The sequence below is a fragment of the Mastigoproctus giganteus genome, chromosome 3 (assembly GCF_048544385.1).
Source record: "Mastigoproctus giganteus isolate SK-2022 chromosome 3, ASM4854438v1, whole genome shotgun sequence".
NCBI lineage: Eukaryota > Metazoa > Arthropoda > Arachnida > Uropygi > Thelyphonidae > Mastigoproctus > Mastigoproctus giganteus.
In genome coordinates, this window is record NC_143577.1 from 123,431,379 (window position 1) to 123,450,712 (window position 19,334).

Genomic DNA, 19,334 nt, shown 5'->3' on the forward strand with positions numbered 1-19,334 from the left:
ATAAGCAAAGTGGTGGTATTTCACCAGTTGATGAAAGTCATCTACTACCTACAAAGATCGAAATATATGATATCAAAGTTATTCCCTGCATCCACTTCCTTTGTGACCACATCATAGTATCCAATCAAATTGGGCAGGCAAGACTTTCCCTTAACAAAACCATGCTGTGTCCGAGCTATAACTGAAGTCGGCAAAGGTAGAGAAAGTGAAGTATAACTGAAGTTGGTGAAGGTAAAGAAAGCGAAGTATAACTGAAGTCGGCGAAGGTCAAAAAGTAAAGTGTCCAATCAAATTGGTCAGAAAAGACTTCCCCTTAACAAACCCATGCTGTGTCTGAGCTATAACTGAAGTCTTGTCTTGATAATCGTGCAGTGCTTCTTTGACCAGTGCCTCCCTTAATTTCCCTGAAACAGAAGTTAAACTAACAGGTCTGTAATTATTTTCCCTGTTAGAGTTTGATAAACTTCTGTCATGCCCTTCCTAGAATAACTTCTCATGTGTGAATGTAACTGCAAAATACTCATTCAGTTTATCAGCTACTTGAGAAGGATCATCAATAGCAAAACTATCTACGTTAAGTGGACCAATCAAATTCATCCCCTTCCTTCTAGAGTGTACATAAGTAAAGAACTCTTTGCTGTTTTTCTTTGCATCCTTTGCCAAAGATTTCTTGTAATTAGCCTTCGCCTGCCTAACCTCCTTTGTGACTTGATTACTGACTAGCTGATATCTGCCTCAGGCTTCTGTGTCTCCTGATAATTTATGTGCATCCTGTGCATTTTTGTTTTCTGGCACGAGCCTCATTAATTCATCCAACATCCATTTAGGCCTGAACCTTGAACAGTATTTCTTAGTTGGTATGAAAAGCTTAGTAGCCTCCAAGATTAAGTCACTGAAGGCTTCCCATTTAGAATTCAACATTGCTCTAGAGACTAAACATTCTATAACTTTATACTTGTGAATTCAGCATTGGTAACATTATCAGTTGATCCCACTGTATAGAATTTAAAAACTGTCTGAGACCACTGTAGTTGCCTTTATGAAAACAAAAACCCTTCCCTTTACCCTTGCTGCCTCCGTAGCCAGGTGGGCAGGAGCAGCAGTGCATAACACATGCTTCTTGATTAGACCAGGGTTCGAGCCCATGACCACCAAATACGGAGAATGCGGAAAGGTCAGGGAATGACCACTGCACATCCCCGGAGCAATATGGCCTTAGTTGCTAATCCTAAAAACCAAATAAACAACAAACAACAAAAAACATCCCTTTACCCTTGATGATAATTATATCTTTAAGTATATCCCACGTCAGTATACTGTTATCACTGTCACCTAGTGGTTCCTTTCTCTGCTAATTCTTAATGCATGAATTGCCCAAAGCCAATTTGGTGGCTTTGTTAGGTGGCTTTTGGGCTAAACATTGCCACCCGTAGCAGAAACCTTTTGGTAACCAGAGACATGGATATCTTGCAAAAAATAAAGTAAAGTAAAGCATTTAAAGCAAAGGATCATGGGAAGTTATCTTGGATGTGCTCGAAGCTGGCACGAACCAGCTGGTTGCAGAAAAAACTTGGGAATGGCAAAAATAATGGTCGGGAGAGGAGATAGCATAAAGGATCATGGGAGGTGATATTGGATGTGCTCATAGTTGGCATAAACCAGCTGGTTGTGGAAAAATGTTCATGATTGAGGGCATACCACTTAGATGGCTTTGGGCTAACCATTGTCACTGGTCTCAGAAACCTTTTGGTAACCAGTGAAAAATCTCTTGAGGGCAGTGATCTTGGATGTGCTTCAGTCTTACAGTTGATGCGATTGTAATTTAGCCATTACAGCACCTGTCTGTATTACTGTAATACAACCACTTCAGTAATACAGCACCTGTCTGTATTACTGAAGTGGTTGTATATTTCCATCAAGAGGTGAATCATCAATGTTTTTCTTCAACCAGATGACTTCAATGTTTTTCTTCAACCAGATGACTTCAATGTTTTTCTTCAACCAGATGATAACATAAATGTTTTTCTTCAACCAGTGAAGAATATTTGAATCGATTTGTGATTGGGAGATAACAGACTCCACATTACATGTATGAGTAAAATCTTTGGCTTTTAATTGGTCATTGTCATTAAGTTGCAGAAGTCCTTGTTGGTCATCAAGTTTTCACCTTTCTTTGAAATTGCACTGAGTCAGTTGAGCTTGACAAGCTTTAAAACCTCATTCATCTCGCTGCTTGGATGATTGTAAAAGTCGAAAGGGGTTGTGTTCTCGCAGTCGTGTTGCAAGGCTTATGCAAGTCTTTACCACATGCTTCATCAAGGTCAATGTCTTCATTGTCTTGACACATTGCCTTACATATTTCAATCATTTTGCAAATGTCCAAGTTTGATTCATACAATTTACTATCGAGTATGAGCTCTTAATTGTTGTCGTAGATCCTAACATATTTCATCTCTAACAGTATCTCTGCTTTGCTCATTGTGAAAAGCATTGTTCAGCGTTACCATTTTATGCTGGTACTTGTTGAGATCCTGAGCAAAGTGATCGTTTCAATAGCGTATTGTGTGGATAATCTTGTCGCACTGCATGTGTAATTTGTGACAAAGCATGACAGAGTAACATGATCCAACATGATAGTATGATTGTAACAATACAAATACTTGTATTGTTGCAATGATACAAAGTATTTTATTATTTTCTGCGGGCTCCAGGGATTCCCCTATCCGCCTGTTGCAATCATACAATTCAACAAATAGCTACAATTAAATGGCTATTAGCATTAGGAGAGGCATACAATGCAAGAAAGCAAGAAAGGTTATGCAGCATCAGCCAAAATAAACCCTCTCATTTCACCTTAGCATTAGCATTAGTAGAGGCATTTGATGCAAGAAAGCAAGCTTATGCAGCATCAGCCAAAAAAAAAAAAAAAAAAAAACAAATAAATAAATAAATAAAAAATAAGCACTTCCACTTCACCCCTCTGTTTGTTCGAAATACCTGTCCAGCTGAGCCTTAAACTTATTTACGCTATCAACTTCCACGACAAGGGATGGAAGTCTATTCCACCAACCAACCACCTGCTGGCTAAAGGCAAATTTCCTCACGTCTATCCTACATCTGTCTTTCCTCAATTTGAATTTATGCCCTCTCAGGTGATTATTCTGAGCAAGAGGAAGAATCCCATCAGCATTGAGCATGCTCAAACCATTCATGGCTTTATACACCTCTATCAGATTCCCTCGCCTGTGCCTAGTCTCCGGACACTGTAATTTGCAAAACGTAAGCCTTTCTTCGTAAGAGCACCCTTTTGTTCCATTCACTAATCTTGTTGCCCTTCTCTGTACTCGTTCCAGCATCTTTACATCCTTCTTGAAATGAGGCCTCCAGACCTGTACACAGTACTCTAGGTGTAGTGTGACCATTGCCTTATACAAGGGAATAATCACCTCCTTATCCCTGCTAGAAAAATTCCTATATATCATCGACAATACACCATGAGCTACTCTTGCAGCCCGTCTGCACTGCTCAGAAAACTTCATATCTGCCTGCACAACCACCCCCAGATCCCTTTCATTCTCTACCACTGTCAGTGTAGTACCACAGAGTTGATACGTTGCTCTGGGGTTGCTGTTTCCCATATGTAGTACTTTACATTTGTCAATGTTAAACTTCATTTGCCACCTCTCAGCCCATCTGCTCAACTTTTCCAGATCCTGTTGCAGTAGCATAGTATCAGTAGTGTCCTTGACAACCCTGCCAACCTTCGTATCGTCTGCAAACTTGGACATTAAGCTTGATATACCATCATCAATATCATTTATAAATACAGAAAACAATAATGGACCCAATACTGAACCCTGAGGGACTCCACTAATAACATTAGTCCACGATGAGCAGTCTCCATTGATTACCACTCTCTGTCTTCTCCCCCTCAACCACCCCTTTATCCATATCAGCAATTTGCCTCCAATGCCACTCTGCTCCAATTTGTGCAGCAGTCTTCCATGTACAACAGTAGCAAAAGCCTTTCTAAGTTTCAAGTATATAATATCAAAGTTATTCCTTGCATTCAGTTCTTTTGTGACTGCATCATAGTATTCAATCAAATTGGTCAGGCAAGACTTCCCCTTAACAAAACCATGCTGTGTCTGAGCTATAACTGAAGTCTTGTATAGGTGATCCTGCAGTGCTTCTTTAACCAGTGCCTCCATTAATTTTCCGCGAAGAGAAGTTAAATTAACAGGTCTATAATTACTTGTGTCGCCCTTTGATCCCCCTTTGTGAATTGGGGCCACATTTGCACATCTCCAGTCCATGGATACTTCCCCTGAGTCCAAGGAAGCTGTCATAATTATGGCTAAGGGTTTGCTTACTTCCTTTGCTGCTTCCTTTAATATAACTGGATAGATCCCATCCACTCCAATTGCCTTTCTTGTATGTATTTATCTTCAACAATTTCTCCTCCACTTTAGTCTCAGTTATTACAAGATTCTCTAGCTTACTGCCAGAGTTGAATACACCTCTGGCATTCCTCTCGCTGAATAACTCCTCATGTGTGAATGTCGATGCAAAATATTCATTCAGTTTGTTAGTTACCTGAGCAGGATCATCAACAGTTGACCCATTGATATCAAGTGGACCAATCTGATTCATCCCCTTCCTTCTAGAGTTTACATAAGTAAAGAACTCTTTGCTGTTTTTCTTTGCTTCCCTTGCCGAAGATTTCTCGTAATCTGCCTTCGCCTCCCTAACCTTCTTGGTAAGAGACTTTATTTTCAATTTTATATTTTTTTATTTTTTTTCCTATCTTCCATAGTTCACAGTCTCTGGAGTAGGCTGGATGTTTGCCACTACAATTAGGACACTGTGGTGTTGGAGCTTTGCATTCTGCTTGCGTGTGATTCTTGCAGCTGCAGTTTGGACATATAGCATCTCCACGACATGCTGTCTGAGAATGGCTGAACATTTGGCATTTAAAGCATCTGAGCGGATTTGGGATATATGGCCTAATGCGGCAATTCAAGTAACCTGCTTTGACAGAACCCGGTAGATTTGGAGTACTGAAAGTCAAGATTATGTTTCGCGTAGGAGTTAAGTTGCCATCTTTTCTGATCGTAATACGTTTTGCATGAGACACATTTTGATCTTTTAGCTCCTGGACAATTTCTTCCTCAGAAACATATAATAGATCCCATTCGGAGATCACTCCTTTGGAAGAATTTAGTGTGTTGTGTGGGGTAACCTGAATTGGTATTCTGCTTAAAGAAGTAAGTTGCAATAGTAATTCAGAATGTCTTGAGTATGATGTCTCTACTAGTAGATCTCCTGATTGGAGATGTTTAACCATTTTTGGTGAACCTGCAGCGTTTTCTAGGCATCTCTGGATGATGAAAGGTGAGAGCTTGCTCACAGGTTGGGATGACAAAGAGTGTATTATGAGGAAAGCTGGAGATTCCTGTTTCCTAGTGTCCTTTTTTTGTCTCTTTGAAAGAGAGAAGTCATTGTCGGTGTCATTGTCGTGTTCATGTTGAGAGCACTTCGGCTCTAAACGTGGAAATTCACTTATTTCCATCTTTGCTCCTTTTCACCCCGAGGGTTGGTTTTCCCCCAGCTTACCGGCCCCGCCACGTGGAGGCAGGAGCGGTGCCACCAGTGACCAAGCGATTGTTTAAGTTAGTGGATTTGGTTAGTGATATATATAAAGAATAAGAAAAGAAAGGTGGATTGCCTTTCTGGGTTCTTACTTTTGACTTTTAAAGCACAGAACCACTTCAAGTAAATAAAATAACAGCCGCACTGGAAAATAAAGAAACTATAACACTTTGGAGATCGCTCTATAATCACTGGAAGAAAATCGCTTGTCACTATCACTTGGCACTCGGGTTCGAAAGAGAAGAATGATGGTATCCAGGTCAGACCCTGGGTGTGTCAAGCCCATACTCACCAGATGGGGTTTGTTTGTACAGAATGAATGGAAACATTCCAAGCCTGCATCAGTTCAAGAAGGTGAAGACCAGCTGGTTTTACTATGCTAGGTTTATGTTATTACTATACTAGGTGGATTGAATAGGTATGACTGAATTGGATGTAAGTCACAACTTAGCATTTTGATATCATACTTCAGTAGCAGTGTTTTCCTGCATAAAGTTAGCGGTGGCTCATGAGCATCAATGTAGAGGCTATGTGCTTGTGATGTTCTGAAAGCCCCAAATGCAGTCCTCAAGGCACTGTGCTGAACTGGATCAAGCCAGTGCAAAGCACTTGCTCTGGCTGTTGTTGTTTTTGTTGTTTTTGGTTTTTAGGAGCATTAGCAACTAAGGCCATATTGCTCCGGGATATGCGGTTGTCAGTCCCTGACTTTTCCGCATCCTCCGTATTTGGTGGTGACGGGCTCGAACCCCGGTCTAATCAAGAAGCGTGTGCTACGCACTGCTGCTCCTTCCCACCTGGCTACGGAGGCGCCTGCTTGCTCTGGCAGAATTATAGACAGGTGCACCATAATCGAGACAGGATCTGATTAATGCTCTGTACAACCGAAGCAGGGAGGTGTGATCTGCACCCCATGTTAGGACGGATAAAGTTCTGAGTATATTTAACTTTTTTAAACAGGAAGTGCATACATTTTTAATATGGTCTAAGAAATTTAATTTGTTGTCAAATGTTAATCCAAGAAATCTGATGTTAGTAGTGACTGTGATAGAGACATTGGAAATTTGAAGTTCAGGATCAGGATGAAGTTTACGTTGTCTTCAAAAATGGATAGCAACTGTTTTCTGCTGTGAGAGTCTATAGCCGTTAAGGCTGGCCCACTGTTGTATTTTATTAAGTGATATCTGAAGCTGTCATTCAATAGATCTCATATTTTGTGAATGACAGGAGATGGAAAGGTCATCTGCATAAACGTACATCTCAAGTGTGTTTGGAAGCTGTTTAGTGATGGAATCAATTCTAAGAGCAAAAAGAGTGGCACTCAGTACTGATCCCTGTGAAAGGCTTCTTCCTGAATGAAAGTTGCAGAGCGGGCATGTTGGTATCTTACTTGAAATGATCTAGTGTGTAGAAAATTCTGAACAAATATGGGAAGGTTTCCCCGTAGACCGAGAGAATAAAGATCACTAAGTATGTCATGCTGCCAGGTGTGTCAAAAGACTTCTCTATATCTATCGAAACCATTACTAATGTACATGTTTCACGAATTTGCCATTGCGAATGACAAATTCGGCTTTGATCATGAGATCCAAGCATGACCTGTTTTGTCGAAAGCCTAGCATTAGCATTAGCATTAGTAGAGGCATTTGATGCAAGTTTATGCAGCATCAGCCAAAAAAAAATAATAATAAATAAATAAAAAATAACCACTTCCACTTCACTCCTCTGTTCGTTCGAAATACCTGTCCAGCTGAGCCTTAAATGTATTTAGGCTATCAACTTCCACGATAAGGGATGGAAGTCTGTTCCGCCAACCAACCACCCACTGGATAAAGGCAAATTTCCTCATGTCTATCCTACATCTGTCTTTCCTCAATTTGAATTTATGCCCTCTCAGGTAATCATTCTGAGCAAAAGGGAAGAATCCCATCAGCATTGAGCATGCTCAAGCCATTCAAGGCTTTATACACCTCTATCAGATCACCTCGCTGGTGGCTAGTCTCCAGACACTGTAATTTGCAAAACTTAAGATTTTCTTCGTAAGAGCACCCCTTTGTTCCATTCACCAACCTTGTTGCCCTTCTCTGTACTCGTTCCAGCATCTCTACATCCTTCTTGAAATGAGGCCTCCAGACCTGTATACAGTACTCTAGGTGTGGCCTCACTATTGCTTTATACAAGGGAATAATCACATCCTTATCCCTGCTAGAAAAATCATCGACAATACACCATGAGCTACTCTTGCAGCCCGTCTGCACTGCTCAGAAAACTTCATATCTGCCTGCACAACCACCCCCAGGTCCCTTTCATTTTCTACCACTGTCAGTGTAGTACCACAGAGTTGATACGTTGCTCTGGGGTTACTGTTTCCCCCATGTAGTACTTTACATTTGTCAATGTTAAACTTCATTTGCCACCTCTCAGCCCATCTGCTCAACCTTTCCAGATCCTGTTGCAGTAGCATAGTGTCAGTAGTGTCCTTGACAACCCTGCCAACCTTTGTATCGTCTGCAAACTTGGACATTAAGCTTGATGTACCATCATCAATATCATTTTTAAATACAGAAAACAAAAAAATACCAAATACTGAACCCTGAGGGACTCCACTAATAACATTAGTCCACGATGAGCAGTGTCCATTGATTACCACTCTCTGTCTTCTCTCCCTCAACCACCCCTTTATCCATAGCAGCAATTTGCCTCCAATGCCACACTGCTCCAATTTGTGCTGCAGTCTTCCATGTGCAACAGTATCAAAAGCCTTTCTAAGATCCAAGTATATAATATCATAGTTATTCCCTGCATCCAATTCTTTTGTGACTGCATCATAGTATCCAATCAAATTGGTCAGGCAAGACTTCCCCTTAACAAAACCATGCTGTGTCCGAGCTATAACTGAAGTCTTGTCTAGATGATCCTACAGTGCTTCTTTAACCAGTGCCTCCATTAATTTTCCGGGAACAGAAGTTAAACTAACAGGTCTATAATTACTTGTGTCGCTCTTTGATCCTCCTTTGTGAGATTAAACCGGGGTTCGAGCCCGTCACCACCAAATACGGAGGATGCGGAAAAGGTCTGGGAATGACCCCCGCATATCCCGGAGCAATATGGCCTTAGTTGCTAATGCTCCTAAAAACCAAATCACAAAATCACCTCCTTTGTGAATTGGGGTCACATTTGCACATCTCCAGTCCATGGGTACTTCCGCTGAGTCCAAGGAAGCTCTCATAATTATGGCTAAGGGTTTGCTTACTTTCTTTGCTGCCTCCTTTAATATAACTGGATAGATCCCATCCACCCCAGGTGCCTTTCTTGTGTTTATCTTCAACAATTTCTCCTCCACTTTACTCTCTGTTATTACAAAATTCTCTAGCTTACTGCTTGAGTTGAATACACCTCTGGCATTCCCCTCACTGAATAACTCGTCATGTGTGAATGTCGATTCAAAATATTCATTTAGTTTGTTAGCTACCTGAGCAGGATTATCAACAGTTGACCCATCGATATCAAGTGGACCAATCTGATTCATCCCCTTCCTTCTAGAGTTTACATAAGTAAAGAACTCTTTGCTGTTTTTCTTTGCATCCTTTGCCAAAGATTTCTCGTAATCTGCCTTTGCCTGCCTAACCTCCTTTGTAACTTGATTATGGATCAACTTGTATCTATCATAGGCTTCTGTGTCACGTGTTAATTTGTATGTATCCCATGCATTTTTCTTCTCTGCCATATGTCTCATTAGTTCATCTGACATCCACTTAGGCCTAAACTGTTGACTAAGGCTCATTAGATGTTCTGATTCAATGATCCAGACGAGTCTACTATGGACAAATTTTGCAAGAATTTTACTGAGGCAGCTTGAGAGAGATATTGGTCTATAGCTATGGGGGGGGGGGGTTGGATGTATATTTTTCAGGCTTCAGGAATGACAAAACAATAGAGTGATGCCAAGAAGCTGGATAAATATTTTCTAAAAAAATATGGTTGTAAAAGACCAGGAGGAGGAGCAAATCTTTGTCTTCAAGATGTTGCAGCATGACATAATAGATCCCATCTGATCCATCAGCGCCGTTGTGGGCTGTTCTAATGGCATGCAAATGTTCAGAATTTTGTAGAGGTTTGTTATATGGTAGAATGCTGTTCTCTACTATTTTTAATTCGCTGAAAGGATGTAGTATAAGCTGATGTTGCTGCGATTTCAGCAAAAGTATTGCCCAAAGCATTAGCTATCTCTGAGGGACTAGATAAATCTCGTCCATTCCAGGAGAGGACTGGAGAGTGTATAGTTGGAAACTTACCAGAAAGCTGTCTAATTTTTTTCCAAATTATTTTGCTGTCAGTGTTTCTGTTAATTGTTGATGCAAAACGGGTCCAGGATTCTTTTTTGGCTTGCCTTTGTATGAAACATGCTTTTGTCCTTATTTTCTTATAATTTATCAGATTGGCTGTGGTTGGATATTGCTGAAACAATTTCCAGGCTTTATTTTTTGTGTGCATTCCTCATTTCTCCAATAATTATAATGCTTTCGGCCCTGGGGAATTTGATATTGGTATTATATATTTGGCCACATTTAGTAGATGCTGTATGAAGAGGTCTTCAGGTTCTTTTAAACAGTACGTATGGTTTGACTGTAAGTAGATTGAGATTAGTGTTATTGCAATATGGAGACTTATGCAAACAGCAACAGCTTCTATTTCAGTTTGAAGTGGGACATGCTTAGTTGGGGTCTTTGAATTTATTAGGATTGCCCCACCACCATGGGCAGCATTTGCTGTATTACAATCTCTTCGATAAAGGCAATAGTTCTTTATTGAAGGAGAAATTTGTGAGGTTAGGTAAGTTTCCTGAAGACAAATGGCAATTGGAGAATATCGGTTAATTAGATCATGGATATCATCTGTGTTGCAACAAAAGCCTCTACAGTTCCATTGTAAAATACAAGGCATTATTTGTGTTTAATTGATGGAGCTGTATCTGAATGCTTTTTGAAGGTGACTAGCTTATGACGTTCTAATTTTGGTTTATCTTTTGCTGTCTCTGAGGTAGCAAAAGATAAACCAAACCGTTTCATTGTAAACCGGTAGAACTCCGTGATCACTTTCTGATACTTGTTCCTGTACTTCAGCTCTATTATATCATATGGTTCTTGGTCATTGATGATGTCTAGTATATTCTTTTCTCTTGTACTTTCCCTGACATGTTGTTACAAATAGCAATCATCTAGTTGTTTTAAAAATTTTGTCCCCATGTCAAGTTTCCTTCCCATTGCTCCAATCAGTTAGAAGCAAATTAAAATCACCCATAACACATTGATGCTTACTTGCCCATTCCATTTGCATGTAGAGGCTCTCATCCTAATCTTCACAATCACATAGCCTGTAGATTACTCGCATTCTCATTATACCTTTGTTTCCTAACACCATACAGATTCTATAATAGCATGCTAAATGTCTGAATATGGGAAAGCTTTCTTTGTGCTCAGGCTGTTTTTGATAAGAAGCATGACCCCATCACTCCCTTCTATTTGTCCTATACTTCCTAAATACAATATACATACCCTATCTCTGGGTGGCACCACGTTTCAGTAAGCCCTATTATGTCAGCGTTACTTGTTGTAACCAGCAGTTCAAATTCACTCATTTTATTGATGACACTTCTGATTACTGTATAAACCATTAAGACTTACTGTTCTTGTATAATTAACTACCCTGACACACCCATTAAAGTTATTTAAACTCACTTCCCTGGCATTAGCTACCCTCTCATTTGAAACGTTTCTGACCTCAGAAGACCCCCAAACTAGCAGTTTCCCTGAACCTTTAAGAAAGAAAGAAGAGGTGGAGGGTAGATGCTTCTGCTGAATATGAAGTTAGGTGTGCCAACACAGAATCTGTGTAGTGTGAGTTAGTTGGAGGCAAAGGAACAATGAGAATGGGAGTAATCTACAGACCAGATGATTGTGAAGAATATAATGAGTTCCTTTACATGCAGATGGAATCGGCAGGCAAGCGTGAATGTCTTATTATGGGTGACTTTAATTTGCCCAGATTGATGGGAAAGTGGAAGGGAAACTCCTGATGGAGGAAAATTTTTTTTAAATAAAGTGATAATTATTATTTGAACCAGCACATTAGAGAAAGTACTAGGGATGAGAATTTTCTGTTGTTTGCAATGGAATGCATCCTTCCAGATGCATTCCGTTGCAAACTTCTTTAGAAGCTGTTGCCGCACGCATAGTAATTGGAATCACCATTACATTGGTCTCAATTTATCTTCCACCTAATCATCCATATTCTATTCAGGAAATCGAAGGTCTTGTGTTGCAACTACCAGTTCCCTTCTGTCTACTAGATGACTTTAATGTTCACCACCCATTATGGAGTTCTTCCAGCTTAGACAGGCATGGAAAACTTGTTGAAACGTTAATAGATAGACAGGATCTAACATTGTTAAATACTGGCTCTCCTACCTATGTTCATTTTCCTACCGGATCAACCTCTGCAATAGACCTTTCCATTTGCTCACCAGTGCTATATCCAAGTATCCAGTGGGTAACTCTTAACGACCCTCACAACAGCGATCATTTCCAAATAATATGCAAAGTTCAAACTTCCTGTTCATTACCAACAGACAATCCAGTAAAATGGAAATTTCCAAAGGCTGACTGGATAAAATATAGCACGCTTGTCTCATTCGACAACCATATCATACAGTGCTCTTCTATCAACCATGTTACTGAACATATAACAAACCAAATTCTAACAGCTGCAACCACTGCAATTCCACAATACCAAGTCAGGAAAAGGCGAAAATTAAATTATTGGTGGAACGAAGAGTGCAAAAAAAGAGAAAAACAAAGCTTGGAATCAATTCCACAAACATTCAACCACTTCCAATCTTATTAATTATAAGCGACTTAGAGCATGAGCCCGTTATATCAGACGGAAAGCAAAAAAAGAATCTTGGATTAAATTCGCTTCCTCAGTTAATAAAAATACAGACATCAGACTGATCTGGAATAAGATAAAATTGTTAAATTGCAAAATTCCTCCAACATCTACTCCACTAATTAACTGGAATGGACAGGATCTCTCTCTACTCCTGCAGAAATCGCAAATGCACTAGGATCTGTATTTTCCCAGTTGTCCTCCTCAACTTCTTATGACCAATCGTTTCAAAAAATTAAAGGTGTAACTGAAAAATCCAAACTGAATTTCACTGACAGATGTGCACTAAAATATAATCAACCATTTACCATGGTTGAACTTCAGCATGCTCTTACCAACACAAGGAACAGCACTGCTGGCCCTGATGGGATATTTTATATAATGCTCAAAAATTTAAATACAAAGTCACAGTCATCACTGCTGTTCTTCCTCAATTGAATATTCACTGAACATACATACCCAAACTCCTGGCGTCATTCCTACATTCTGGCTATCCCAAAACCTGGTAAAGACCAGGTTTTGGGATAGTTCTGTTCCTCAAAACTACATACCAATTTCACTTACCAGCTGTCTGAGCAAAACCCTCGAAAAAATGATTCACCACCATCTGACTTGGTATCTTGAGTCCCAAAACTTAATCAATAACAATCAATTTGGTATCAGAAAAAATCGATCATCATTGGACCTTATGATTAAAGCCAAAGCAAACATCAGAAATGCATTCATCAAAAAGGAGCATCTCGTTATGGTCTGTCTGGATATTGAGAAAGCCTTTGACACCACATGGCGTTTCGGCATTTTAAAGGATCTACATTCTCTTGGCCTGAGAGGAAATTTGCCATATTTCATCAAAAATTTCTTAGAACAAAGATCCTTTCAAGTTCGTTACCAAGGAATTCTCTCTAAAAACTTTGTTCAGGAAGAAGGAGTCCCTCAAGGGTCCGTTCTGAGCGCCACTCTATTCGCAATTAGAATTAATCACTTAACTGAACTTATTCCGAAAACAGTGGACTCATATCTTTATGCCGATGATCTCACAATCTCCTGCCACTCTCAAAACATGAACTACATTGAGAGACAATTGCAGATATCAATAAATCAGATCCAGATTTGGATGACACAAAACGGTTACAGACTATCCCTCCAGAAATCTACTGCCATTCATTTCTGTACCATACGTAAAATGCATCCTAATCCTGAACTCCATTTAGATAACCATCTTATTCCAATAGCAAATAGTATTCGTCTACTTGGCTTAATTTTTGACTGTAAGTTAAACTATCAAAAACACATTGAACATCTCCGGACAGCTTGCCAAAAAAAAATGAACATACTCAGAGCCTTATCAGCAACAACCTGGGGAGCAGATCGCTACACCTTGCTTCACTTATATAGATCCATAATTAGATCTCGTCTGGACTATGGCGCACCTGTCTTTGATTCTGCTAGGGAAAGTGTCATCTCGTCTCAACCCTATTCAACATTCAGCTCTAAGAATAGCTCTAGGTGCGTTCAGAACATCTCCAGTGCAAAGTCTCTATGTAGAAGCCTACGAAGCCTCTAAACATCAGAAGAAAGATGTTATTATTGAACTACGCAACCAAGATCCAAAGTCAGTCAACCCATCCTAATTGGTCAATATTTAATGATCCGCCACTCACGATATTTTATAGAAACAAACCACAAACAACTAGGCCTGCAGGTATTAGGTTAATGGAACTAGCAGAAAACTGGAATATACAACTCAATAAAGTCCACCAAGAACCTACACATCACGTTCCTCCATGGTCTATCATCATGCCGTGTTGTGACTATTATTTCCACCAATGGAGGAAACACTCTTTAACGGGTATTAACATCCAGCAGCTCCACACTGCACATTTACAAAGTTATCCTGACTTTGCGAAAATATATACTGACGGCTCAAAGTCTGAGAATGGATCAGGTGCAGCAGTGGTATTCCATGACACTATCACTTCCGTGTCACTTCCGACAGAATGCAGCAGTTACACCACTGAATTATATGCCATAAAACTTGCTCTGGAAAACATTTCCCATCTCTCAATCAAAAAGAGTATAATCTACACAGACTCGCAAAGTGCCCTATTAGCAGTGCAAAAGATTTCCCCATCTACTCATCCGCTACTACAGCTAATCAGATCAGAACTGATTCGTCTCCGAGATCATCGGCAAAATGTTGTCTTCTGCTGGATCCCAGGCCATATTGGAATACGGGGAAACGAAATTGCAGATGATGCTGCCAAGCATCCATTCAGCACATTCCCAATGAATTTTCTGGTCCCGTTCAGGGATTACAAAGTACATATACGAAATATATGTAAAGAACGATGGAAACTACAGTGGCAAATGCACATTCACAAAAACTCCTTGAAATTAAACCTATACCGCAATTATGGGCCTCCAATTTTCGCACAAACAGACAAGAAGAAGTTGTCCTGGCCAGAGCCCGAATAGGCCACACCCATTTGACCCATCTATTCCTGTTATCAGGTAATGACCCTCCACAGTGTTCACATTGCCACAAGCCACTCACAATAAAACACATACTTCTTGAATGCATCTTGTATAACAACTCCCGTCTAATTTTCACTTCTCTCTCAAACTTACAGGAATTGTCGCTTAGCCATATCATAGGCAAAAATTCAAACCTTACAGAATTCTTTTTCTTTCTGAAACGAATAGGTTTATATAACCGTTTCTAACTGCTTCCATAGAAGCCAGTAAAATTAGTACTAACTACTATGATAGGTGCAATATGGCCTAAGTAGCCTTTGCACCAGAAAAATCCAAGCACAACAACAACAACAATAATCTTCTCTTTCTTGGTGATTCCTTTCTACTTCTCTCTCTCTTGTGGTAATTGAAATTTTTTTTTTTTTTTTTTGGCCGATGCAGTATAAGCCTCAGGCTTCCCTGCACCATATAGCTAATAATAATAGTATAATAATAAAAATAACATGTAGTAACCTGCATTCAACCACCATGGACTCCTCCTCCTCTACTGACCTGTGACACTTACCTCTGTCAATGGGGAAAAAATATTCTACAATCATCAAATGTGAAGCAACTTCATGCAGTTTACACTCACAGACATATTGATTTTTTTTTTCCGATTTATACAGATGGCTCTAAATCCAACTCAGTTGTCTAGCCTTAGAAAATCTCTGTTCTGATTGCTCATTAAAATTTCTTATTTACAATAATTCCCTCAGCCCAATTATGACATTATGTAACTCCTCAGAAAAAGTTCACCCTGTTTTAAATGAAATTAGAATTTTATTACAGCAGATTGAAGAATGCCACCAACTGGTCACCTTCTGCTGGATTCCGGCACATTCCGGAATTTCTGGTAATGAACTGGCTGATAAAGCTGCAAAACATCTTAGATTTAACCAATATCTCTGTTCTGGCATCAGACTATCCACAAATCATTCATGCTGCATGCCTAACAGAATGGACAGCACTCTAGCACTCTTAAACTAATAATAAACTCTTGCAGTTTAAACAGGGTCCAAAAATTTGGCATTCCAGTGTCCGTACATCAAGACGAGAAGAAATAGTCCTTTCAAGACTGAAAATAGGTCATACACATCTGACCCACCTTCATTTACTCACAGGAGATGATCCACCACGGTGTCCACATTATTATATAAATCTGACTGTTAAACACATTCACATTGAATGCCCATATTATAAACAAGACAGAAATATAACCTTGCTATCATTGGAATCTTCGGAAACCAATAAATCTAGAGAATCTTATCGGTTACAATGCAAATGTTTCAGAATTTTTCAACTTTCTGAAGTAAGTTGGAGTTTTTAATTATTTCTTATCTCAGCCTATTCTGACGTTATTAGAATTTTTCATTTTTTCCTACAATAAATGAATAGGCACATTATAGCCAAAGCAGCTTTTGCACCATCAAACCCCCACAACAACAACAATTGCCACCTACCAGCCCATCTGCTCAACTTTTCTAGATCCTATTGTAGTAGCGTACTGTCATTAACAACCCTGCCAACCTTCATGTCGTCTACAACTTAGACAATAAGCCTGATATTCCATCATCAATTTCATTAATAAATACAGAAAACAACAATGGACCCAACACTGAACCCTGGGGGACTTCACTAATAACATTATTAGTCCACAAAGATCAGTGACCATTGATTACCACTCTCTGTCTTTTCCCACTCAACCATCCCTTTATCCATAACAGCAATTTGCCTCCATTGCCACACTGCTCCAATTTGTGCAGCAGTCTTCCATGTGCAGCAGAATCAAAAGACGTCCTAAGATCCAAGTATATGATATTGAAATTATTTGCATCCAGTTCCCTGGAACAGAAGTTAAACTAACAGGTCTGTAATTACTTGTGTCACCCTTTGATCATCTGGCGCCTCTGTAGCCAGGTGGGAAGGAGCAGCAGTGCGCAGCACACACTTCTTGATTAGACCGGGGTTCGAGCCCATCACCACCAAATACGGGGGATGCGGGAAGGTCAGGGAATGACCACCGCATATCCCGGAGCAATATGGCCTTAGTTGCTAATGCTCCTAAAATCCAAATAACAACAACAACAACAACTTTGATCATCCTTTGATGAATTGGGGTCACATTTGTACATCTCCATTGATACTTCCCCCGAGTCCAAGGAAGCTCTCATTATAATGGCTAAGGGTTTGCTTACTTCCTTTGCTGTCTCGTTTAGTATAACTAGATAGATCCAATCCACCCCAGCTGCCTTTCTTATGTTTAACTTCAACAATTTCTTCTCTACTTTGCTCTCAGTTATTACAAAATCATTTAACTCCCTGTTAGAGATTGATAAACATCTGGCCTTCTCCTCCTTGACTAACTCCTCATGTGTGACTGTAGATGCAAAATGCTCATTTAGTTTGGCAGCTATCTGAGATTGATCATCTACAGTCAACCCATTGATGTCAAGTGGACCAATCTGATTAATCCCCTACCTTTTAGAGTTTATATAAGAAAAGAAGTCTTTGCTATTTATCTTTGCATCCTTTGGCAAAGATTTCTCATAATCTGCTTTCACTTCCCTAACCTGCTTTGTGACTTGATTACAGATTAGCTTATATCTACCATAGGTTTCTGTCACATGTTAATTTATATGTATCCCATGCATTTTCTTCTTCTCTGTGAATTAATGTCTCATTAGTTTATCTGACATCCATATAGGCCTAAACCTTGAACAGTATTTCTTAGTTGGTATGAAAAGCCTAGTAGCTTCCAAGATTAATTCTTTGAATGCTTCCCATTTAGAATTTTCTGTTGATAACATCAACATTTGGTCCCACTGTATAGAATTAAAAAACTGTCTTTTACCACCATAGTCACCTTTACAAAAGCAAAAACCCTTCCCTTTACTCCTGATAGTAGTTTCCTCTTTAAGTAAATCCCACATCAACACACTATGTTCACTGCCACCTAGTGGTTCCTTTATCTGCAGATTCTTAATGCATGAAGAATCACTACTGATAATCAGATCAAGAGAGTTGCTCCCTTAAGTTGCCTCCCCAATATGCCGCTGTAGGAAACAGTCATCCAATAAATCCAAAAAAGCCTTCCTAGTGTGTGTGGCCAACCCACAAGTTACAGTTAATATCTGGGAAATTAAAATCCCCTATTATAAGACAGTCTGATTTACAGGCCCATTCTATTTCTCTGTTCAGTTGTTCATTATACTCATCAGAGTCATTTGATCTATAAACATACTCCTACTCTCAATTTTTCTTACCCAGTGCTTATTTCATACCAAACTGACACAACACTGCACTCTTCACCCATGTCAACTGGCTACACTTCCTTAGATTTTGTGTTTCTTAACTAATAGCATAACTCCTCCTCCCTTCCTTTCTCATTATCCTTCCTATACACAATGTACTCTCCAAATTCCAATTCTGCATTCCTTATATCTGTGTGACACCATGTATCTGATATTCCAGTATCTGCATTTGATGTTCTGACCAACACCTCAAGTTCATCAAATTTATTTACCGAACTCCTAGCATTGGTGTACACGCAACTAATACATGCAAATATACACCTATTCTTATTCTTAGCTACCCTAACACAGCCCATGTATTTACTTGTTCCACAATAACTCCCAGCAGTCTCTGAAATCCCCCACGCCTTGTTTTCCAGCCTGCTGCTCATTCAATGCAAGATTCATTTTCACTTCCTGCTAGCTTCTACTGTTAATCTATTAGTCCATGTATCCCCCCAAGATAGCAGTTTTACGGCCCACCTAACACTGCCTCGACAGCATCAGTAAATATTCTTGCACCCTTTCTATTTAAGTGTATCCAATTTCCCTGTAGAATCAGTGTCTTCTGTTAACAAGCACAGACCAGGCTGAGAAAAATTCTTCCCCTTGAGCCTTGCACTATTTCTCTATAGCCAAATTGATTGACAAGGCTCTCATCTTTGGGTGAGGCCCCTACCAATGGCAGCTAAACTGGCCATTGGTGGGGCCTCACCTGAAGTGGGGCCTTGTTTTCAGTGTAAATATTTTCTAAAGTAAATTTGATAAAAATTTCTAATAATAATAATAATAGTTTTTATGGATGACGAAAAAATATGTATCTATGTATGGATAAAATAAACTCCCATAGTGTCCTATCCATGATGGATAAATAAAACTCTAAAAACAAGATTTTTTAAAAACCTATGTAGTACAGTATTTGTATTTATATGT

General features: G+C 39.5%; 1 protein-coding gene across 1 annotated transcript in view; it reads left to right on the forward strand.

Moving 5' to 3' along the window:
* LOC150088255 (intermembrane lipid transfer protein VPS13A-like) overlaps nt 1–19,334 on the forward strand; it is a 3,009,916-nt gene that overhangs the window by 2,101,770 nt on the left and 888,812 nt on the right. The window lies entirely within an intron of this gene.